Raw genomic sequence first — 24,184 nt, forward strand, 5'->3', positions numbered from 1 at the left:
ATCACCTGCTGGTGCCTGGTCCGTGTCGCCTTAGTGTGTTTCGCCTCACCGCTGGCATGTTTAAGGTCATCGTGTCTAGCCAGAACATTGCTAATGTCTTGGTTGTTCGTGGAGTCCTGTGCCTCAACTCTGTTGATCTCTTCCTCCACCCTTCCTTGGCGGCGGCGTGGGCTCCCGCTCGGTGCCTCCCCCCTTTCCCCCTCCTGTGGACGTCGCAGTTACTGCTAGCTGTACCGCCTCAACCACCAAAGTTCCTCTGGTTGACCTTGATGCTGGGACCTCTCTGGCATGCGCTGGATTCAGGGGGATTTAGTTGGGAACTGTGCCTTCAAATCTTTTGATTGTACCTGCTATGCCCTTCCCTCCTTGCCTTGGTCTGCTGGCTACGGGGTGTGTGGCGCCCCGCCTTGTCCCCTAGCCTGGGATAGTTATGGCTGACGCGTCGAGGGAGTACGCCTTCAATTCCTAACTATCGCGCTCTTACCTCCAAGCTGCTCTAACTCCATCCTCCCCCAGCCTATGGTTTGCAAAACCCTAAAACCCCTTTCTCCCACAACGGCTTGTTTTCGCTGCTTGGCTTCCGACCACCTTGTGCAGGATTGTCGTGATCTTGTTCGTTGCCGCCGTTGTCGCCTGTCTGGCCACCGGAGTTCGGAGTGCAAGATGTCGTTCAGCCGCCTCTTCCGTGCCTCCACACGTCGCCTGCCCACCAGCCACTCTGTGCGTGATGTGTCATTCACACCCCGCTCTGCCCCGCCCGCCAGCTCCACGTCGCCTTCACCACCGCCTTCCTCGCCTAAGCTTGCACCACCCTCGCCGAACCCTGCGCCCCGCTCAAGCTCACACCACCCTCACCGAACTCGGCGCCCTCGATCGAGTTCACCTTCCTGCACACCACCGCTTATGACCCTACCAACATGGTAGCCTCAAGCTCCGCTGGGCCGGCCGTGGAGGTTCTCAGCACTCAGTCACTCTGGCCTCTCATGCCACAGTTCGTGGACAAGTTCGTCATTGGTTGTGGGGGTGGTGTGGCAGCCAGGGGTGTGGCCGTCGCCACCTCTGGCCCGCCCTCGCCTGCTCTCCGCTCTGCGCCTACTTCGTCATCGCCTCCACGCTTTGGTCTACCACTGGCACCTCCTAGCGACGACAACGAGACCCATGGCATGCCGCTCTTTTCGGGCCACGGGATGGACACTGGCATCGACATGTTCCAGAGCTCGGGCGACGAGTACGAGAGTTGGGAGCTGGACAGCTCCAGCTCTGATGGGTTCTCCTGGCAGGAGGGCCTCGCGCGATCTGTGGATGCATGGGTCTCGCCTGGGCGGGACGAGCTCACCGAGCGCCTCTTGTTCGCCTTCATCGAGCCCTCGGTACCTGTCGCCAAGGTGAGCGCCTTCATTCGCTCTGCCTTGCGCTCTGTAGCGCCTCTTCTTTCGGTCGACCTCCTTCCCTTGTCTACGGGTGCCATGATCCTTCGCTGTGGCTCCATGGCGGAATGGGACTCCTTGCGCCTTCTTAGCCCCATCAACGGTGCTGGGTCCCAACTTTTCCTTCAAATACTGGAAGAAATCTCTAACCGTTTCTATCGTACCCCAACTTGGCTTGCCTTCATTGCCATTGTTGATTTCCCTAATGAGCACTGTTATGAGAGCAAGATCAAGGAGTGCTTTCGGGGTTTCGTGAGGTGGCCGAGATCGATCTGGCATGCCTTACCGGTGACAACTTCACCCGCTCTGCCTTCTTCTTGAGGTGAATGACCGCCTTGAAATTCCTTTTGAGGTCAAGATCCCCTCCAAACTTGGGGTTGGTAGGGCCGGAGCTGTGGCCAAAGTGCTTCCGATCAGGGTTTGGCCCAGGGAGTATCAGCTTGACAGTCAGGGGAACCTGGCGTGCTTTTTCGGCCCTCCGCCGCCGCCTCCCCAGGGTCCTAGCCTCAGGCCCATGGGGCCATTCACCAGGGAGCAGCTGGTTCGCCCGCAGCCGCACCACTACAGCCAAATGTACCCCCCACAGCCTGGCCCACTGAACAACCACGACCACAACCTTCAGTACAACCTCGCTCCGCTGCCCGCAGCTCAACCGGCTCTGGTGCTGCCTGCCTCGCAGGTCCTTGGGCTTGCCTTAGCCTTTGCACACCTCATCACCACCCCTTCCTCCCCTCCTCGGAGGGGGGGGGGGTCAACAACACTAACAGCTCCAACTCCACCTCTGTTACCTCCAGCTTCGCCTATGATCTACCGCTTGAGCCGAACAGCCCGGTGGCGCCCCCACCGTCTTTGGCCACCAGCCTTAGCAGCCCTGTAGCTTCACCTCTCCTCACCCCCAACCCAAACCCTCCAATCATCACCTACCATCGCCGCAAACGCACTACCCCCGCCCGGACTGCTGCTCCTAAGCGCCATAGCTCTCGCCTGGCTGCCAAAGCTCCGGCGAACTTCGTGGACATGACCACCCAGGCGGTCCAGCGTAAAGCACTGCTCAACTCCCTCTCCGGCTACTTTGCCACACTCTTTTTTTTTCTCAAATACGGAAGAGCATTGCGTATCATTTGCATTAAGAAGGAAGAAGCAGTTTATGTTACAGGAGGTCAAAGCCGGCCCGGCCAAGAAAGGAGGTAAAGGATTACATGATGCTTAGGAACATACTGTAACGCTATGTGGACGCATTGCTATCCATCGTTCGTTGCTGCCAAGCTGGACAGACCTGTCGCTCCAGCTTGAGCCCAGCGTTCTGCCTCCGCTCTGATAATTAAGAGGAGATCAGCTGGTGTAACAGCGGCATCTCTGAAGCAGTGCACATTTCTTTGCTTCCATACTTCCCAGGATATCAGCGCGAAGAGTGAGTCGATGCCCGAGCGCCGAGAGCCAGTCCAGTCTGCGCGAACTCGCCGCCACCATTTGATTATGGATTGGGTTGCCGGAGGGAGTACCCGACCAAATGCTTGATAGATGAGACTCGATACCTCCCTGGTGTAAGGATAGGATATGACGATGTGGTCAATCGTCTCTTGCGCATGGTCGCAGAGGTAGCACCACTCCCTTGCTTCCAGGCCATGGCGTGCTCGACGATCTCCGGTCCAATGCCTGCGGCAGAACGCTAACCATAAAAAGATCTTGACCCGTAACGGTGCCCAGGTCTTCCAAATCAGATTGTGGCTGCGGAATTGTATAGCGCCCTCGTGCAGCATGGCGTAGGCTGATCTTGCAGTGTATGATCCACTTGGTGTCCCACGCCATCTTGTTGCATCAGGCTGGTCGTTAAGTACGATGGCTTCCAAGATGTCCCAGAGAGCGAGGTAGTCGGCGATGGCTGGAATTGGGAGGCCACCGGAGATCGCACAAACCCATTGGCGGTTTGTTAAACCTTCCCTAACTGTTTGGTGCCGTTTAGTTCTGGCAGGAACAAAGTGCGGCAGTGTGGGGTCGATCTCAGGAACTGACTGCCCATTAATCCAATTATCTTCCCAAAAGAGGGCACGTCTTCCGTTGCCGACCATCGTGATCGTCGAGGCTTTGAAGAACGCGTGCACTTGCGGGTCAACTTTGATCGGTAGTTGGCTCCATGCTCGATCTTGATCCGTCTTCTGTAGCCATAGCCATCTTGATTGTAAGGCGAAGCTGGCTAGTTTGAGATTTGATACTCCCAGACCGTCTAGCTCTGTTGATTTACACACAGTCTCCCAAACGACCATGCATTTTCCTCGCACCGATGTGTCTCGCCCTGCCCAGAAGAATTTGCGGCAAATTGCATTAATCTCTTTACACGCCCAAGGCGGTAGACTGTCTGCCATCACAGCGTAGATGGGCACTGCACGGAGCACCGATTTTACCCAGATGAGTCGGCCACTTCGCGCCATCAGTGTCTCAGTGATCCATGGCTGGGCGGTAGTTTCGTTGCAACAGCTTCTACCATGGATTGCAGGTGAGCCTTTGGTAGTCTCTTGGTGCTCAGAGGTAGGCCCAGGTAGCGGATCGGGAATGGCTGGACTTGGCAGCCCAAGATGGTGGCCAGCTCCTGCAAGTTGTCTTCCCCATCGAATATGGGAGTGATTGAGCATTTCGCCAAGTTTGTTTGTAATCCGGAGGCCTCACCGAAGATGCGTAGTATTTCCTTGACCGCAGTTGCCTCTTACGCGGTTGGCCGGATGAAGAGTATGACGTTGCCACACTCAAAAACACGTTGCCAAAAAGAACATCCTTTCCCGCAACAAGCTCCCTATCGGGGTCGCCGATCTGCGCAAGCTGGTGTCCGCTGCCGGCCTGGGCTGCAAGAACGTCGATGTCGTCGGCGTGGTGACTGAGGTTGCGGAATGATCGGGGATCACCCCCACGCCTTCGGCGGCTTGCGCTCCCACCCCAACGGCGGCTGGGATTTTGAAAATGGCAGCGCACTTATCTTTAGCTATCTGTGGTGTACTAGCTTGTTTGATCATTTTCGTCATGTCCTTGTAATGGCCAGAACTGTTGCCATGAGCTGTTCGTCGGGTTGCGTCTGTGGTCGGTTCGGTTGGCTCGTTGAGCCAATTTGGTGTTGTAACCTTCAATCATGAATGTCAACAATCGGTGTTTTTACATCGTGTCGTGGAACGTACGCGGTCTAGGCGACTCGGACAAATGTACCATCGTGCGCAACGCTTTTATTGATGCAAAACCTTCCATTATCTGCATCCAGGAAACCAAACTGGCAAGCATCGATTTCTTCAAAGCAAAATCTTTTCTTCCTGCAAGCCTCTCGTCCTCCTTTGTCTTCGCTCCGGCGGACGGCACCAGGGGGGGGGGGGATCCTCACTGCTTGGGATCGATCGCTTTTCTCCCTTCAAAATTTCTTCATAAAACCGCACACTCTTACTACTGCTTTCAATTGCAATGCTTCTAATCTTGATTTCACGATCACCAACACCTATGGGCCTTCCGATCACTCGGGATCCTTGCCCTTCCTTCAAAATCTCAGGGACCTTCCAGTATCCATGGCTCGTGGATCCTACTGGGTGATTTCAACCTCGTCCGCTGCGCTGCGGACAAGAATAATGGCCAGATCAATGCGACACTCACCGCTGCTTTCAATGACACGATTCAGGATCTCAATATCACTGAGGTTGATCTCTTTGATCGACTCTACACATGGTCCAATAAGCAGCCTTTCCCAATCCTCGCAAGGCTTGATCGAGCCTTCAGTCCTTCACAAACAACTCTCTTAACCTTGCCTTCCCTCTTACCAGCCTTTCCACCTTGCCTCGGCCTACGTCAGATCACACGCCGCTACTCCTTTCTCTCTCCACAAGCCTCCCCAAAGCTGGTTTCTTCCGTTTTGAAAACTATTGGCTGCACTATCAAAACTTCCTACTCTCTGTCCTCGCGGGTTGGCAGCAGGCTCCGGTTTGTGCGGATGTAGCTGGGCAGCTGGCCGCTTGCATCAAATCGACGAGAGCGGCGGCAAAGGTTTGGTCTCGGTGTACAAGGGCACCAATCCATCTTATACATAACTGTCAATTCCTAATTCAGCTATTTGACTTCTTCGAAGAGACGAGACTGTTGTCATATGAAGAGTTTCAGGTTCGGAGAAATGCACAAGAATCATTGCAGCAAGCACTCAAGGCAAGGGCAGCCTATTGGAAGCAGCGGACCAAGCACAAGGCCATTCGGGAAAGCGACTCCAACACTGCTTTCCATCACGCACAGGCAACTCAGCGCTTGCGCCGAAACTACATCCGTATGGTGCGCGTGGATGGAAGGGAGGTGGTCAACCACGATGGGAAGACAGCCGCCCTGACTGAATACTTCAGATCGATCATAGGGGTGGCGGGTGCTTCCGTGCCGGCAGATCTTGAAAGCATATATGAAGGGAGGAGCAGCCCCAGCAGCAGCCTTACGGATCCATTCACTGAAGCTGAAACCAAGCTTGCGCTGCTCTCTATGAATAGAAACAGCGCCCCGGGGCCGGATGGATTCGGCCCGGCGTTCTACAAAGCAGCATGGACAACTGTCAAGGTGCAGATCATGGAATTCATGGCGGCTTTTCACCGCGGCGATACTGACCTTGAGAGAATCAATCGTTCTCACATGGTGCTCATCCCAAAGAAGCCTGCTGCGGTGGATGTCGACGCATTCAGGCCTATCTGTCTGCAAAACTGCAGCCTCAAGAATCAAGATCCTTTCAAAAGTTCTAACCAGAAGGCTACAAGATGACATTCCAAACCTTATTGACCTCAACCAGACGGGCTTCATCAAGGGCAGGTCCATCTCGGACACCTTCGTCTATGCAGTCGAGTTGGTTCAGGTCTGCCATAAGAGGAGAAGGCCAGCAATTGTGCTTAAACTTGATTTCGCCAAGCCCTTTGACACGGTGAACTGGGACGGGATGTTCAGAGTGATACGGGCAAGAGGATTCAGTGAGCGGTGGATCGGCTGGATGAATACAATTCTTACTTCCTCCAAGTCGGCGGTGCTTGTCAACGGATGTCCGGGGCCATGGATCACTTGTAAAAGAGGGCTGCGGCAGGGTGACCCAATCTCCCCTTATTTGTTCCTCCTGGTTGCTGAAACTCTGCAGGGGTTGATCAGAAGCTGCGGCGGCATCAAGCACCCGACTGAGGAGGGACTACCATGTGCAGTGCTGCAATACGCCGACGATACCCTCATCGTGCTTAAAGGTGAACTCACAGGTGTAACCCTCCTCAAAAGCATTCTTGATCAGTTCGCATCACTATCCGGTCTACATATCAACTATGGAAAAAGCACCTTGGTCCCGATTCACATGGATGAGCACATTGTCACCGATTGCGTGGAGGTCATTGGGTGCAGAAGGGAGGGCTTCCCACAGCCCTACTTGGGACTGCCGCTGTCAGTGCACAAATTACCATTGTCTGCATACACACCGTATATTCAGAAAATAGACAGGTACCTCAGCTCTTGGCAGGCAAACTTACTGAACCCAATGGGCCGGACGGTTCTGGTAAACTCGGTGCTGGATAGTCAACTGGTGTACTTTATGAGCTCCCAACAATTGCCGCCATCGGTGCTTCATCAAATGGACAGAAAGAGGTGTGCCTTCCTCTGGTCTGGGGAAAAGACAGGAAAGTCCTCGACAGCGAGCTGCCTGGTCTCTTAGATTCAGGTTTGTGCACCCAAGGAGCTTGGTGGTAAAGTTTTCCAAACGGGCCTGGCCCATCGGGCCAGCACGGGCACGGTGCTGATTTGGCCCGGTCCGAAAACGGCCCGGCCCGGCCTCTCCCGTGCTCGTGCCAAGCACGGCACGGCCTCGTACCCGTGCCTGGGCCGCTATGCTAGCCCGTTGGCACGGCACGGGCACGGCCCGCTCCAAAGGCCAGCACGGGGTCGGCACGGCTAAGAGCCGTTGGATGAAGCCCCCGGCGAGCGCTGGCCGTTGGATGAAGGGCTGCGGTGGGGCGCCTATATAAGCTAGGAGCCGCCCGGGGGAAGCTACTGTGCTCATTTCTTCCCCCTCCGCGCCGCGCGCACCTCGCTCTTCGGCTCTGCTCTCTCGTTCGAAACCCTAGCCGCTCACTCTCTTCTTTTCGCCGTCCGGTGGCTGGTGACAGCGGCGGTGGCTTGCACGGGCACACGGCACGGCCTTGTACACCCCTTCTCTTCTCTCTGACCGGTGATGTAGCTTAGTCGTTGAGATCTCCAACGAATCGTCTTCGTCTCTCTCTCGTCGCGCTCGTCGATCTTGCCGGACTCCGGCGTCATTGGGGCTCCGCTATGATGCGTTGAGGTACCAGGACGCCGGATCTGAGCGATGTTGTCGTCGCCGTTGCCTCTGGTGCTCCGTCAAGCGAGGTGAGTTAGCAAGGTTTTAAATCTCCGGCTATAGCCTCCGCTATCTTCGGCTATAGCTGTTTGAGAAGGATTTAGCTAAGTTTTTTCATGTACAAGTTAGCTCTTAGCTGTCACTATAGCCCGCTATAGCCTGTTTTCAGACATAGAAAGCTAAATGGCTTAGCCGGCTATTTAAAACCTTGTGAGTTAGATCTGTTTCTTGTTCTTCTTCTTCTTCTTGATTCGCTTGGGCTGAAATATCTGGTAAGAAAAGAACAGCTTGGGCTGAAATATATGATGATGATGATGATGGTGGTGGTATGGTTGGAGCTGGCTGTTCTTCTCTTCCTCCTAATCTTGATATGTCTAGGACTATTCCTGCTACTGCTTTGCTACATGCAGCAAATTCTTCTAGCAGTAGTTCTGAACTGTCTGCTTATCTGGACTGTGACACAGTGAGCCAGTGGGATGATGACTTCAACATCCTGAACTGGTGGCATCATCATAAGCTAACATATCCAGTTCTTTCTACCCTTGCTAAAGATGTTTTCAGTGTGCCTGTTTCTACCATTTCATTAGAAGCTACTTTCAGTACCACTGGCAGGATCATTGAATAAAGGCGGCGGAGGCTAAACCCTGAGACTGTGGAGGCACTCACATGCATCAAGGACTGGGAAGCTGCTGAGTCAAGGCTACAACATATGGTGGAGGATAAGGAGCTCGAGGAGGCCTTTGAAAACCTTTATCTTGATTAGTCATTCATTTATGTAATGGTCTGTAATTTTAATTGGACTTGGATGCTTTGGACCTGTGGATTGGATGTAATGAACAATTGAATTACACTAAGGGGCTGGCTGCACTCTTTTTCCCTGTCCAGGGTTTCTTACAAGGGTGAGTTTTACCTGGACAGGTTTTTAATGAGGCAGCCATTGCACAGCCCTTCCTTTTGATATTTTGTTGCCTGGTGTTCTCTTCTTGATTTTGATTTCTTCATATTTGAGCTGTTCTCTGTTTTCTGAAATTTTAATGTGGTTTTGTGGGTTAGTGCCAAGGCACGGCACTAACACGCTGGACTGCCGTGCCCAGTGGCACGGCACGGCACGGTCTGGAGTGCTTAGTGCCGTGCCTGGGCCAGAAGCTGAGCACGGCGGCACTACACGGCACGGCACGGCAAGGCTACCGTGCCTAACCGTGCCGTGCCTGGCCGTGCCGTGCCCAGCCGTGCTCGTGCCGTGTAGTGCCCGTGCGGCCCGTTTGGAAATCTTTAGGTGGCCTCGGCATCAAGGACATGGGAACACAGAACATATGCCTACTCCTAAAACTCATTCACAAGCTTCACTGCCCTCAGTCTTCGGCCTGGGCTCGGTGGGTTCAAGGCCGGGCATCCTTATCAACGCTCAAAGGGGACATCCATGGGGAACATTGGGAGGTTCTGCGGTCTCTGCTGCCACTATACCAGGCGATCACCACTGTACAGCTTGGAGATGGGAAGTCTTGCTCCTTCTGGCTTGATGTTTGGCATGGGGACGAGGCACTTGCCGACATCTACCCGGCATTATATAGCCACTGCACAATCAAAGATGCCACTGTCTGCGACATGGTAACCTCCGGACTACAGCAGGCGCTCGTGCCGCGGTTATCCCAGAGAGCAACCCAAGATCTACAGGTTGTTGAAGGAATGCTTGCGGACGTCCAGCTGTTGGAGTCACCGGACCACCGCTCCTCAGTTTTCAGTAAGGGCGCCTCTGGGTTAGACAGTGGAGCCATCTACCGTCTGCTCAAAGCTCGCGGACATCCAAACGACGAACGGGCATCGTTTATTTGGCAGAACTCGGCGCCACCGAGAGTTCAGATGTTCATGTGGCTTCTTGTTCAGCGGCGCATCCAATGCCGCACCGTGCTACACAGGAAGCAGGTGTTGCATGATTGCACATGTGAGATCTGTCATGAGGAAGATGAGACACCTGGGCACATAATCAGTGGCTGTAAGCTCGGAAATGAATTCTGGCGAAGGCTCAACATGACCTCCATGCTTGGGACAAGTGCGGACAGCTTTCATACTCTGTCACCGCAAGGAGGGGCTCCAAGGGAAGAATTCTCAGCCTTCATCGCCCTGGCATGCTGGCACCTCTGGAAGGCTAGGAATGCGGCGGTTTTCAGAAACGAAACACTCACACTCACACAAGTGTTTGCAGCCTGCAAGGCAACGGCGGAGCAATGGCGCTTCAGATTTTCCAAAAAGAAGAAGCACATTGCTGATACATGGTGTCAGATTTTCGAGATGGCAAGACAAGGGCAAGGATAGATACACTGACACAAATAGTGGTTCTCCTATCTTCTTGTTCAACATCACCTTCTTGGTGGCTTTGTAACAACAAATGTACTCCTAATATCATAAGGGGCCGTTTGGGGCCAATATAAATATATCAGGTGGGGAACGCACCCCCCCCCCCCCCCCCCCCCCTTTGACCTTAAAAAAAAACTCCCTTATGCAATTATGTTTTTAGTTTTTGTTGCTAATGATTGTGCATTTACATCGCAAAAAAGGGATCTGCATTAACAAAATGATACTAAATTGTGACATTCAAGACAAGTAAATTGAAATGTTTGCTCTATTATATGGTGTCTTGCTTTTCATTGTGGCCTTGTTCGTTGTCATGCTATTCGACTTGATATATTATTCTGGTACTGATAGTCAGGATGAAAGAGGTAGTATTGTATAGGGAGATATAAGGTCATAGTGCTTTTTTCTGGAGAGCCATAAACGAAACAGTTCTATAATCTTTTGTTTCCCCATTCATAACATTCTGACTTCTTATTTCTATTATATAGTGCTCTTGATTTGGAGAATTTGATACCTTTTCTACAAATCTTGTAGGCCCACATGGCTCTGGAAAGGAACTCAGTCTCCCATTATTAAGGATGAATATTGCCTGTGCCATTTAGCCATTGGTTATATGCTAACCAGATGAACAAGTTCTTTCTGACTCCAGTCTCTTTTAGGGGGAGCTTGTTTCAGATGACTTGGTTGTGAGGATTATTGATGAAGCTTGAAGAAATCCCTGTGTCAGAAAGGTTTCATTCTTGATGGATTCCATAGAACTGTCACTCAAGCACAGAAGATCAGATACCCGATCAATGTATCAGCATGAAGAGATGTATCAGCATGAAGAAAACCATGCTCATGGACAATGCACATTCTGCAGTTATTGCTATCTTTTTTGCAGCAAGAAAAAAAGCTGCATTATTAAAAGCACTTCTGCTTTCTCTTGTATTCAACTATTAATACTGAAAGTTTATGTGACTTTATGAAGAATAAATTTTTGCATTTGTGATTTCAAATTCTTCTCGTACTGAATATTTTTTTCTAATTGGCATTATAGTTGTTTATTTGCTCTTCTTTTTCACAAAGGTAACTGGAGAGCCATTGATTCAAAGGAGAGATGACACAGCTGGGGTCTTGAAATCAAGGCTTGAAGCCTTCCGCAGACAAACTGAACCTGTATGTTATTCTTTAAAAGAATTATTTTCCTGAAAAAAAATATCTTGTACTAAAGGCACGCCCAGCAGCCCGTGGAAGAATTCCCAGACAATAGCCTCCTTGTCTGCTTGAGAAGTGACGAGACGACCGTCGACATGCAGCTTGGAGATGAAGTTCTTAGTTCTTACACTTCCTGTGTCGAGCCTGGCAGTGAAAAAACTCCGTGTTGGCAGCCCATTCCCGAAGCCAGAGTAATGGAGGATCGCGCGCGCGCAATGGTGCGCTGCAAGGAGGTGAGTGCGAGGCAGTGCAGCTTAAGCCGGTGGCGCAGCCAGTCGTCCGTGGGGGACAAAGGCCGCGATTGTCTTGTGCGATCCCAACCGGTGTAACAATTCCAGTGTGTGATGTAGCTTGGCGGTGATGTTACCAACGGACCACTGACTCCGTGACTGAAGGGCATGGGTCAGGTTCTTGAACTTGGCAGCCAGGCGTTCCAAGGGGTCCACAGTCGCCGCCCAGGCTGTTGAGACCGTGTCGTGGAACCCCTCCATGTCAGGCCAGTAGCATTCAAAGTGGAAATGCCGAGTCCCACGGGCGTTATCTCTGAGACCCAAAGTCAGCGGACAATGGTCAGATATTCCAGCTGTCGTGCTCTGCAATAGGGAGTCCTGAAAGAGCACCTCCCAAGACGCCGAGCAGAACACCCGATCAAGCCATCCAATAACATCACCTAAAATACAAGACTCATTCGTCCTTTAGATAGCGCTACAGGCAAAAGGTTTAATATATATTCGGCATCTTCTCCAACAACAAAACCCAAAAGAGAATCATTTCTGCAAATGAGTTTCCAAGATAGAGGATGCTCATATTTAGGTTGTGCCTCTCAAGCAACCCAAAATAGGTCTCCCGTATAGGTACTTTGTTGGAAGCTGATTTTAGGTCGCTACCCATTTTAGATTTTCCTTTTTAGACAGTCTAAGGGTTGGGGTTGAGCGCTCACTAGAACAGTTGAAGCGACGACCAAGCAACTCAATCTCTAGGAGCTCAAAGTCATCTAAAAGCCAGCAGAATCTGCTCATCATCGTCCTATCGACATTGGGAATGATTTTTGTCAGCAGAACGGTAGATCAAGTTGAAGTCGGCCCGACGACCCACGGTCCTGGGTTGAATGAATGAATACTATTATGATTGATTCCATCATCTTACTTTCAGCTATTTCCATCCACCATGGTTGTGAACTTTAGCACTAGTCTTGACTCCTTTAACCTGATAGGGATAATGGTTATTCCACTGAATGCAAAGTTTCTAAAAGGGCAAACTAGCTTTTACTCTACTTTCATGCTCAGCATGAGTGATAGGTATTGGTGAATTGTCCTATCTTGACTTGTCTTGTTTCCTTTACAAAGTTACATTTTGTTCATTTATGACTGTATTCCATAGTTGTTTTTGGGTTAAAGCTGAAGGCATGAAAGCTATTAGGAGGATTGCATTGTGGATGTGGATACTGAAATATCCAGGTATCTTTATATAATTGGCTATTAACTACTATGCGCCAATGTGTTCTTTCTTGAGCTATCAGGAGTAATGCCTGTAGCACAATTAGCATCCTGGTGATTTCTATTTCTACACAACATATATGCTCTTCTAAGCAGCTAGCAAGGATAACCGGTCGATATGGTTGCAAACTTGCAATTGTTGAGCTGAAAAGTCTAAACAGACAGATGTATTAAAAAAAATCCCCTTATGTTGTGTGGCATTTTCTGTTAGCATTGGTGATGGAACCAGGTTCTCCAGTAATTTGTGTAGAATATAAATGGAATATCTATCTGCTTTTTAGAAACATCGAAAAGTTGTGAGTATGCACCCTATATTTTACAAACAAGTCCTTACAACTTACCAGAATTTCTAGAGATTTGTTGTGATTGTAGTGTTGCCATTTTAGCATCTTTCCCATTAGCGCAAATGCTGTTGACTGAACCACTGTGAGTATTTAACCCGCACACTGCAACTGAAAAATTCAATCGAGACTCAGCTTTCCCTTGATCCATGGTAAAATGAGCACACAAGAATAAGGTAAAATGCTTCTAGAGTCAATCCCTACCCACATGAGGCATCATTTCTCACTAATAAGAGGCCTTTGCATTCGTCATCATCTTTCAAGATGAGCTTGTTCCTAGTGGTTGACACGGAAGGTGTCAACATAGAGAGTACAACAAAGGCGCATTTGGCTTGCTGGTCACTTAATTGTTGTGAGGGCTCTTAACACTTCACCTCTTATTCTCCTCAATTAGAATAAATGGTACGCGTGCTCAGTGCTGGATATCCATGTGTGTCTCTTGTCTCCTTTCTTAAAGTTTGAGGACCCCTATGTCCATCTCTTGAAAGTGAAGATTGGTAGTTGTGATAGCCTCTAGTAATTGGTTTTGGTTCTTGGACCATATTACCACCACATTACCTCTAAGTTAGGATGGATTTTTTTGGATCTCTTATAAAGGCCGTACTGAAAACTCTGGTTCCAGATTTGAGTTGACATTTCATCAGGTATCATTTAGTGCCACACCTTTTCTAGGCGCTGGATACAAATGGGCATCATGGTAACCCTTCGCTGTCTTATAAGATGGCCTTTCGTCTAATTAGCTATTAAGCAAATGCATTATGAAAATAGCCTGCTGTCCCTTTCCCAATGGTTCCTTTTGATGAAGATTATAAATCAATTACAGGTACCGGTCTCTGGCGGCTAATGGTGATAGTTTATAGATTCATAATAAAAGGTCCATCCCGCACAACCTCTTAATTTAATCGGGGCACCAATATTTGTGGTTCTATATGGTACTTGGTGAAATGCTACTAGGCGCAGGGGAGCCAGTTGCAAGTTTATTGCCTTGTTAGGTTCATTGCTTTCCGATTGCTGAGAATTAGAAACAAGATACTCTATCATAGAATTTCTGTCAGAGGATACCTTTGCAAAGGTGATAATAAATTACAGGCTTGCTGCCCATTATGCAGTCTTCGAACTCTATAATGACTTAATGATAACAAGTTACAACAGTCTTGCTGCCCATTATGTTGAACTGGGTTTACACTTTAAGACCTTAAATTAGGAGTTTTGTAGCAAAAATTACTTGGTAAAAGCTATTTTGTGTTGCCATTTTGCCAATGCTGCATATGTACATTTCTTTTTGTCGTGAGATAATGCAAATTACAGCATTCTGTCGTCCTTCTGAAGTTGATCTGCTGGTGGAACGGTTTCCTAGTTACATTGTTCTTGTTTGGGTGTTGCTGTTTCTTAAAACTCTAGTATTACAAAACCACAGTTTTAAAAACATTAGACATGTAATACAATAGTATTTTGAAACCGCAGTGTTTCTCTGTTTAAGAAAAGCCATGACGTGTTTGGCTACACAGCAATACGTTACTTTTAAAACTAGTCGGTTGTGTCTATGCTGCTAAAAATAGCATGTATCTCTAAAAATAATAGTGAAAAAGAGACACGCCATCAGAGATGCACGCGCATCACCAAGCTCTGTCAAAAATAAAGAGGATTGGGACCAAGTTTTTTAGACTAAAAAAACTGTGGTTTTATTAATACAGTAGTTTCCAAAACTCCAAACTAATTACATCCAAACACTTTCTTTCTTTTAGATACCTAGATATTTTAAAAAACCATGGTATTAGTCTAAAACTCTAAAAAAACTTTGTATCCAAACAGGGCAGAGTAATTTGCATGTTTGGTTCATCTCGGAGTCCAGAACTTGCCGCACCGTGCCACAGTTTTCTTGCCAAAGTTAAGCGCGTGTTTGGTTCGCTGCCGAACTTGCGGCACGCCACAGCCTTGCCATAACGGCCTAATTCATTTTTCATGCCAAAAGCTGCCGCAACTGCGGCGGACGATTTGCTCGCCACAACTTTGGCACAGCCACAACAGCAACGTGGCATGCAGCGGTAACCATCCAAAAGCTCCCTTAGTCTCTATCACATTGGATGTTTGATACATGTATGAAGTATTAAATATAGACTAAAAAATAATGAATTGCACAGATTGCGACTACTTTACGAGACAAATTTTTTAAGCCTAATTAGTTCATGATTTGACAATGTGTTGCTACAGTAACCATGTGCTAATGACGGATTAATTGAGCTTAATAAATTTGTCTCGCGAATTACCGAGGACTTATGTAATTTATTTTATTATTACTATCCAAACATCCGATATAATACCTCTAAATTTTAGCCCTGGATTTAAACACCACCTCAGTTGCAGACCAACAGCCTGTTTAGCTAGGGCTGAAACGATCGTATATGATCGTAGATTATTACTGCTGACTGGTTTAGTGTGAGAGAAAAATACTATTTTGACTGAAAATTTACAATCGTTTAAGAGCGAACAAGCTACAAGTTAAAAGGTTCATTCTCCAGTTGCTACGGCACGTTCAGACACTCCTCTCGTTGCACTCACTGATCCGCATCCTACGCGCTAGAGGCTAGCTAGAAGCACTTGATTGCAGCCTTGAAACCTCCCTGGCGCACCAACGCGACGTCACGGCCACAATGGTAAAGGTCTTTCCGTCTTTGTACCTGTGCTGCTGTGCAGACCGCAGTCTTTTCCACTTGATGACTCAGGGAGTGTTGGGACACAGGAACTAAAGTTTAAAAGATGTCGTATCGGATGTTATATGAAGTGTCACGTGAGGTGTTTGAATACTAATAAAAAAATAAATTATACAAGTCCTCAGTAATTCACGAGACGAATTTATTAAGTCTAATTAATCTGTCATTAACATTTGTTTACTGTAGCACAACATTATCAAATCATGAACTAATTAGGCTTAATAAATTTGTATCGTAAATTAGTCTCAATTGTGCATTTAGTTTCGTAAATCGTCTATATTTAATACTCCATGCATGTCCAAACATCCGATGGGATAGCGACTAAAGTCTAGGGAGTGGAACCAAGCACCCCCTCAGCAATGGTGCAGCCCCACAGACCAATACTATGAAGGTGTTTGGTTCTTTAGTCGCTCCTAAAATTTATTTTACATCGAATGTTTAGATACTAATAAGGAACATTAAATATAGATTAATTACAAAACCAATTACATAGATGTAAGCTAATTTCCGAGGCGAATTTTTTAAACCTAATTAATCTATCATTAGCACATGTTTACTGTAGCACCACGTTGTCAAATCATGGACTAATTAGGCTTAAAAGATTCGTCTCACAAATTAGTCGTAAGTTATGCAATTAGTTTTGTAATTAGTCTATATTTAATACTCCATGCATATGTCCAAACATTCAATGTGACAGGAATTTTAGGAGTTCCTACAGAACCAAACAGCCCCTGTATGATACCACCTCCTTTGCACCGACCCACTGAAGGTGCACTGTTCAGTCTTGTCCAAGAATATCCTACCTTGTACCTAGTTTAGATGCCGGGATCATCATTTCGTAATGAGAATTATGCTACTGTTTAATCTTTAAGGCTAGGGGTGTCCAGAATGTCATGAGCTAATCTTAAACTGACACGGCACAAATATGACTCGAAATTGCGTGGCCCCCTCCACTTGTGAAGGACCGAAGGTATCGGCCCTGTTCGCTCTCTTCTAATTCGTCTTTTTTAGCTTGTTTTTTTTAGTTTGAACAGTATATTTTTCTCACAACGAATCAATAAGAACAGTGTTTCGGTTTGTTTTTCCAGCGAAGCCAACGGGACCAATATGGTATAGTAACCTTTTTCCTTCTGATGAAAGACGGATCATTATTCCGGTACATGTATGGGTTCTTTTTCTTTACAAAAAGGAAGGCTCTCGTCAACTATTATACTACTAATAGCAAGTTGTAGCCTTATAATTTCGTTGTATCGTTGTTTGATCATTGTAACGCTACAAGCAATGATGTCCTGCAAAAACTGTCGAGTGTCGACAAGCTGAGAGGTTGTGACATGTTTGTCGATCTTCCTGGCGAACTACATTTTGATTTGTATGTGCGGTTGGCGAGACCGCGAGAGCACGCGCGTGCTTGCATAGAAACATGCGCGTGGGCGATGGACAAGGGACAGCGCGAGAGATCCCACCGGTTGCATGCATTCTTCAGGTACCTTTCACATGCATGGACCATTAGCTTATTTTCTTGAGAAATGGACCTTTAGCTTATTATTCACCACCGTAATCATTTGCCATTTTTCCATCTAAACATTCCTTGGCATTGGCTTATTCCCACAAGTCGTTCGTTCATCACCTGGTCTCCAAAGACTGAGGGTTACTTTTCACGAGGCTGCATCATATGTTTGCATGAACCAAGCATGCTTTGTGGACGCAATGACATAAAAGAACATTATTTGGTTGGTTGCATAGGCGAATAAAGTGGCCTTATATCAGCGGATTCTATAAACCTATAACCTTAAGAAGATGTTTTGTTGCGTGTATGGGAGAGACTCTTCACCTGAGGATGGCGTGTGAGCCAACATGAAATGCATCTTCGCTTAGCTAGGGTGGCAAGTTAAGCTCATTTTGAATGGATCATCGGGCCCACCATAAGAGTGTGTTTTTGTATCTGCTCAACAAGCATCCAAACATATATATACTTATTTCTCAGGCTAGCATGAAAGAGATGCAGTCAACCAAACATACCTTAAAGAGAACGAGGTGGCAGGTAAAAAAGTCTATTTAGCCCTGACTATTCAGGTCTGTCTACTTGACTACTCCACCTACAAAACCAGATAATTTATCGTAAATCTATACCCACTCTAGTGTTTCTTGGCTTCCGCGCACTCGATTTCCTACGGTGAAATTTTTGTATTTTTGTCCCTTTTGAAAATATTTTTTATAAAAAGACCTATGCCAAAATGTTTGCTGAAAATAGACTATTTTTAGGCGTCTTAGAACATGACGCCAAGGTATGAGGGTCGGCGTCGACTGACACGACGCCGAGGTCTTGCCACGTCACGGACGACCCCGGTCGACGGCGACACGGTGGCGCATGGGGTCCGACACGTCGGCGTTGTGTCAGCCCACGCCACAGGCCCAACCTCGGCGCGGTGGGACTACACGCCGAGCTATTGGCACCATCCGGTTCGTAGCCCAATAGCTCGGCGCGGGGTCACTTAACGCCGAGCCACCAGACTCGGCGCGGCCCGACTCAACGCCGAGGTCTAGGCTCTTGAAGCCGCGCCGCGGCCCCTTCTTCTTCCTCCCTCCATTCTGAAAACCGGCGCTCTGCTCTCTCTTCGTCTCCCCCACGCCCCCACAAAACCCTAACCCCCAAATGCGACCCTAGGTGCCCAGATCTTGTCTCCCGAAGCTTCCTCGAGATAATGGTCCCTCCCCTCCTCCAATCTATCCGCGTAGATGTGCCTGCATTGTCTCTAATCATGTGGAATCATGGGTGTATGGTGTTTTGGTATATGTGTATTTGCATTTGCAAAATGTATGGCTTAGGATGATTGAGTGCATTGTTGTTTAACTGTTTTATGTGCTGAACATGTTAGGTTAGTTTGGTTTCTAGTTATTTTGGTCATTAGGGTTCTTTGTTTATTATAGGTGTCATTAGGGTTAGTATGTATTTTAGTTATTTGTTGGTCATTAGATTTCAATTTTTTATAGAGATGAAGGCAGGTTCACCATGAATGCTACTTGACAAAAAACTTGTGTGCGTACTCATTTATTGAATCTGCAAAGGTTAGATGCTTCATCTGAAAAGCCTACAACCATGACTGGTCATTTCATCTGAAAAGGCTACACCTGTGTTTTGTCACTTCATCTAAATGCAGTACATCACTCTGATATTAATTTATTGCGTATACGGATACAACAGTAAACGAATCTAGGCTTTTCAGTGAGTTTTCAAATAGACTTTTCATTGACTGCAACAGTACTTGTAGCCCTTTCAGTGACTGCAATAGCACAAGTAGCCTTTTCAGTGATACAAACAGTAGCACTACAGTCCTAGGATAGTTAACGAAGTACAGGGCATAAGACCATCTGAAATAAAAACATAGTGCATTACAACATAATAAAAAAAGTCCAGAGAATAAGTTCATCTGAAATAAAAGCAGAGTGCATTACAACATAGTAAAAAAAGTCTAGGGCTACACGACATCGCTCGTGAATAAACCAAATACCTACTGAGTGCAACGAGGCCACTTTCCCTTCCTCTGGGCATCGGAATTCTCCTCCATCACTGCCGTCGCTCAGCGCACATGCTCAAGCTTCTTCTCTCTCTTCGCCCTGTACACAGCAACACGCCTCATTTCCTCCTCTTCCTTATGCTCCTTTTCTATAGCCTCATGTATGCGTCTCTGCTCAAACCTCTCATTAACCTCCGCATTCCACTCCTTCAGGCCTTCTAGATGCTGCTTGTCCGACTCCTTGATCTCAGTGTCAATCCACTGCTCAAAGTCACATAGTGGTGGAATGGTCTGCAAGAAAAACAAATTGTTACAAAACAAATAAATAAGCAATACTTAATATCACAAGAAAATTAATTAACACACAATAAAAATTCCTCACAATCGATGCACGGCGCTGTTGCTTTGTAGGTTCCCATGCATAATTGGGACACATTCAGTACCTCTGTCTATATGTTTCCTCATCTTCAGAGATGTCTACCTTGCAAGGATCACCACAAAAGCATATGGGTCGAGGAACACCTTCAGGGAGAGGCTTTAGGTCGTAGGGATTTGCCCTCTGGCGACCATAGCTACAATTGAAAGAATTTAGTCATATTAACAGAGAACCAAACCTAAACCTAGGGTTTTCTATTTGTTGCATAAATAATGAATAAACATTGGAATTACCTTGGAATACGAGCTTTACCACGCCTTGGTATCCTAACATTACGTAGAAAAAAATCAATCCAAAGTACCTTGCAACGAATGTAAAGCTACTAACACTAAATCACCATACCTCCCAAATAAGCTTTTCATTACAAACCCTAAGCAAATTTGAATCCCAACAAACACAAAATTTAACTCAATGATTATAAACCAGAACATATACAACAACAATAACAACCATACATTTGGGTCATTCAATCATTTGAACCACCATACATTGCACGAATGACATGAACATGAACCAAACCTATAATGCCAAGTTCAAAAAAAACAACCGAATCTAAATGGATGAAATGAAAGAGGGGAAAGAGGAGTACCTTGGCAAAACGTTCTAGTCATAAAAATTGAAATCAAATGACCAACAAATAACTAAAATACATACTAACCCTAATGACCAACAAATAACTAACCCTAATGACACCTACAATAAACAAAGAACCCTAATGACCAAAATAACTAGAAACCAAACTAACCTAACATGTTCAGCACATAAAACAATTAAACAACAATGTACTCAATCAACCTAAGCCATACATTTTGCAAATGCAAATACACATATACCAAAACACCATACACCCATGATTCCACATGATTAGAGACAATGCAAGTACATCTACGCGGATAGATTGGAGGAGGGGAGGGACCATTACCTCGAGGAAGCTTCGGGAGACGAGATCCAGGCGCCTAGGGTCGCATTTGGGGGTTAGGGTTTCGTGGGGACAGAGAGCTGGCGTTTTCAGAATGGAGGGACGAAGAAGAAGGGGGCCGCGGCGCGGCTTCAAGAGTCCAGACCTCGACGTTGAGTCGGGCCACGCCGAGTCTGGTGGCTCGGCGTTAAGTGACCCCGCGCCGAGCTATTGGGCCACGGAGCGTTGTTGGGCCGCCTGGGCCACGCGCCGGATGGTGCCAATAGCTCGGCATGTAGTCCCACTGCGCCGAGGTTGGGCCTGTGGCGTTGGCTGACACAACGCCGACGTGTCGGACCCCATGCGCCACTGTGTCGCCGTCGACCGGGGTCGTCCGTGACGTGGCAGACCTCAGCGTCGTGTCAGTCGACGCCGACCCTCATACCTTGGCGTCTTGTTCTAAGACGCCTAAAAATGGTCTATTTTCAGCAAACGTTTTGGCATAGGTCTTTTTGTAAAAAATGTTTTCAAAAGGGACCAAAATGCAAAAATTTCACTTTCCTACGCGTGAGATGCTTGCTCCCGCCTGCCCGTGACCTCTCACTCGTCAGAGATTGGGTGGGCATAGGTGTGCACTGCACTGCACTGCTGGCTGCTGGCTGCTGGCATCAAGATGTTCCCCATCCCACGCTGCTCCGTGCTCCTCTCCCCACTTCGCGCTGCACGGCGTGGCTGCCCACCCCACTCTATCACGTTGCCGCCACCATCCCCCACGACGCCTCCATCAGGTGCCGCGGCGCGTGCCGCCGCCATGCCCCACGGTGCCCCCTATCCCCCGTGGCACCTCCGTCCTCTGCCGCGCCATGCCGTGGTGAAATTTTTGCATTTTGGTCCCTTTTTAAAACATTTTTTACAAAAAGACCCCTGCCAAAACTTTTGCTATAAATAGACTATTTTTAAGCGTCTTAGGAAATCACGTCGAGGTATGAAGGTCGGCGTCGACTGACACGACGCCGAGTCCTTGCCACGTCACCGACGACTCCGGGGCTGGCGCATGGGGCCCAGTACGTCGGCGTCGTGTCAGCCAACGCCACAGGCCTAACTTCGGCGCGGTGGGGAGTCACGTCGAGCTCTTGGCACCATCCGGCGCGCGGCCTAGGCGTCCCAACAACGCTTCGTGGGCCAAGAGGTCGGCGTGCGATCAGCTGACGCCGAGACGCTAACCTCGGCGCGGCCCGACTCAACGCCGAGGTTCGGTCAGTTGAGGCCGCGCTGCGGCCCCCTTCTTCCTCCTCCCTCCATTCAGAACCAACAGGTGGCCATTTCCGACTCCCTCTCTCTTCCCACGAACCCTAAATCCTAAATCCAGCTCTTGGGAGGCCAGATCGAGGGTTTTGACGTTTTGCCAAGGTACTCCTCTTTCCCCTCTTTCATTTCATCCATTTAGATTCGGTTGTTTGTGTTTTTTTTAACTTGGCATTATAGGTTTGGTTCATGTTCATGTCATTCGTGCAATGTATGGTGGTTCAAATGATTGAATGACCCAAATGTATGGTTGTTGTTGTTGTTGTATATGTTCTGGTTTATAATCATTGAGTTAAATTTTGTGTTTGTTGGGATTCAAATTTGCTTAGGGTTTGTAATGAAAAGCTTATTTGGGAGGTATGGTGATTTAGTGTTAGTAGCTTTACATTCGTTGCAAGGTGCTTTGGATTGATTTTTTTTCTACGTAATGTTAGGATGCCAAGGCGTGGTAAAGCTCGTATTCCAAGGTAATCCCAATGTTTATTCATTATTTGTGCAACAAATAGAAAACCCTAGGTTTAGGTTTGGTTCTCCATTAATATGACTAAATTCTTTCAATTGTAGCTATGGTCGTCAGAGGGCAAATCCCTACGACCTAAAGCCTCTCCCTGAAGGTGTTCCTCGACCCATGTGCTTTTGTGGTGATCCTTGCAAGGTAGACATCTCTGAAGATGAGGAAACATATAGACAGAGGTACTGGATGTGTCCCAATTATGCATGGGAACCTACAAAGCAACAGCGCCGTGCATCGATTGTGAGGAATTTTTATTGTGTGTTAATTAATTTTCTTGTGATATTAAGTATTGCTTATTTATTTGTTTTGTAACAATTTGTTTTTCTTGCAGACCGTTCCACCACTGTGTGACTTTGAGCAGTGGATTGACACTGAGATCAAGGAGTCGGACAAGCAGCATCTAGAAGGCCTGAAGGAGTGGGATGCGGAGGTTAAGGAGAGGTTTGAGCAGAGACGCAGACAGGAGGCTATAGAAAATGAGCATAAGGAAGAGGAGGAAAGGAGGCGTGTTGATGCGTACAGGGCGGAAGAAGGGGGGCCGTGGCGTGGCTTCAAGAGTCTAGACCTCGGCGTTGAGTCGGGCCACGCCGAGTCTGGTGGCTCGGCGTTAAGTGACCCCGCGCCGAGCTATTGGGCCACGAAGCGTTGTTGGGCCGCCTGGGCCGCGCGCCGGATGGTGCCAATAGCTCTGCGTGTAGTCCCACCACGCGCGAGGTTGGGCCTGTGGTGTTGGCCGACACAACACCGACGTGTCGGACCCCATGCGCCACCGTTTCGCCGTCGACCGGGGTCGTCCGTGACGTGGCAAGACCTCGGCGTCGTGTCAGTTGACGCCGACCCTCATACCTTGGCGTCATGTTCTAAGACGCCTAAAAATGGTCTATTTTCAGCAAACGTTTTGGCATAGGTCTTTTGTAAAAAATATTTTCAAAAAGGACCAAAATGCAAAAATTTCACCCATGCCGTGCTCCGTCCTTCGCCGTGCCCAAGCCAGGCCCCCCAGGAGAGGAGGCCGTCGCTGGCCAGGCTCAGGCCAAGGCCAAGCGCAGGCGCAGCTGGCCGCTGCCAGGCCGTGCCACCATCCTCGGCTGCCGGCTGGCCGGAACCGGCCGTCCCCTGCTCTGCTGCGTCATATGGACACTGTGATTTTGTGTTGCTAGAAATCGAAATAACTCACTATAGTTTCTACTCAACTGCTGTCTGTTGATAATATAATATCGACTTGAGGCTCAACGGGTATTGTCGAAATGATCACGTCATGCCGATGACAGCATATCATCCTCGAAAGCCCCACCTCGAGAGGACAAAGGAAAAGCTCCCTCCGGCGCACACCTACAAAAATGGCCCCATCCGTCAACCTGGGGCCCATCAAAGTTCCAAGTTTTTTCACTTTCGCTCCATCACATCAATTTTTAGCCGCTTGTATGGAGTATTAAATGTAGATAAAAAAATAACTAATTACACAGTTTAGTTGGAAATCACGAGATGAATCTTTTGAGCATAGTTGGTCCACGATTGGACAATATTTACCAAATAAGACGAAAGTGGTACTATTCATCAGATTGAAAAAAGTTTCAATCTAAACCAGGCCCTGGTCCACTCCGTCCGTAGTGTCGTCTGCTCCATGCGCGCCGCACACGCATGCACGC

At 48.1% G+C, this 24,184-nt stretch overlaps 1 long non-coding RNA gene and 1 pseudogene across 1 annotated transcript; both read left to right on the plus strand.

Moving 5' to 3' along the window:
• Positions 1–917: 917 nt before the first annotated feature.
• On the plus strand, positions 918–10,083 carry LOC136492167 (uncharacterized; annotated as a pseudogene).
• Positions 10,084–22,383: 12,300 nt separating this feature from the next.
• Positions 22,384–23,020, plus strand: LOC136492899 (uncharacterized). Its single transcript, XR_010768229.1, has 3 exons — positions 22,384–22,488; positions 22,586–22,775; positions 22,867–23,020. It is a non-coding gene; the product is annotated as an uncharacterized lncRNA (long non-coding RNA).
• Positions 23,021–24,184: the final 1,164 nt, after the last annotated feature.

The sequence above is a fragment of the Miscanthus floridulus genome, chromosome 11 (assembly GCF_019320115.1).
Source record: "Miscanthus floridulus cultivar M001 chromosome 11, ASM1932011v1, whole genome shotgun sequence".
Taxonomy (NCBI): domain Eukaryota; kingdom Viridiplantae; phylum Streptophyta; class Magnoliopsida; order Poales; family Poaceae; genus Miscanthus; species Miscanthus floridulus.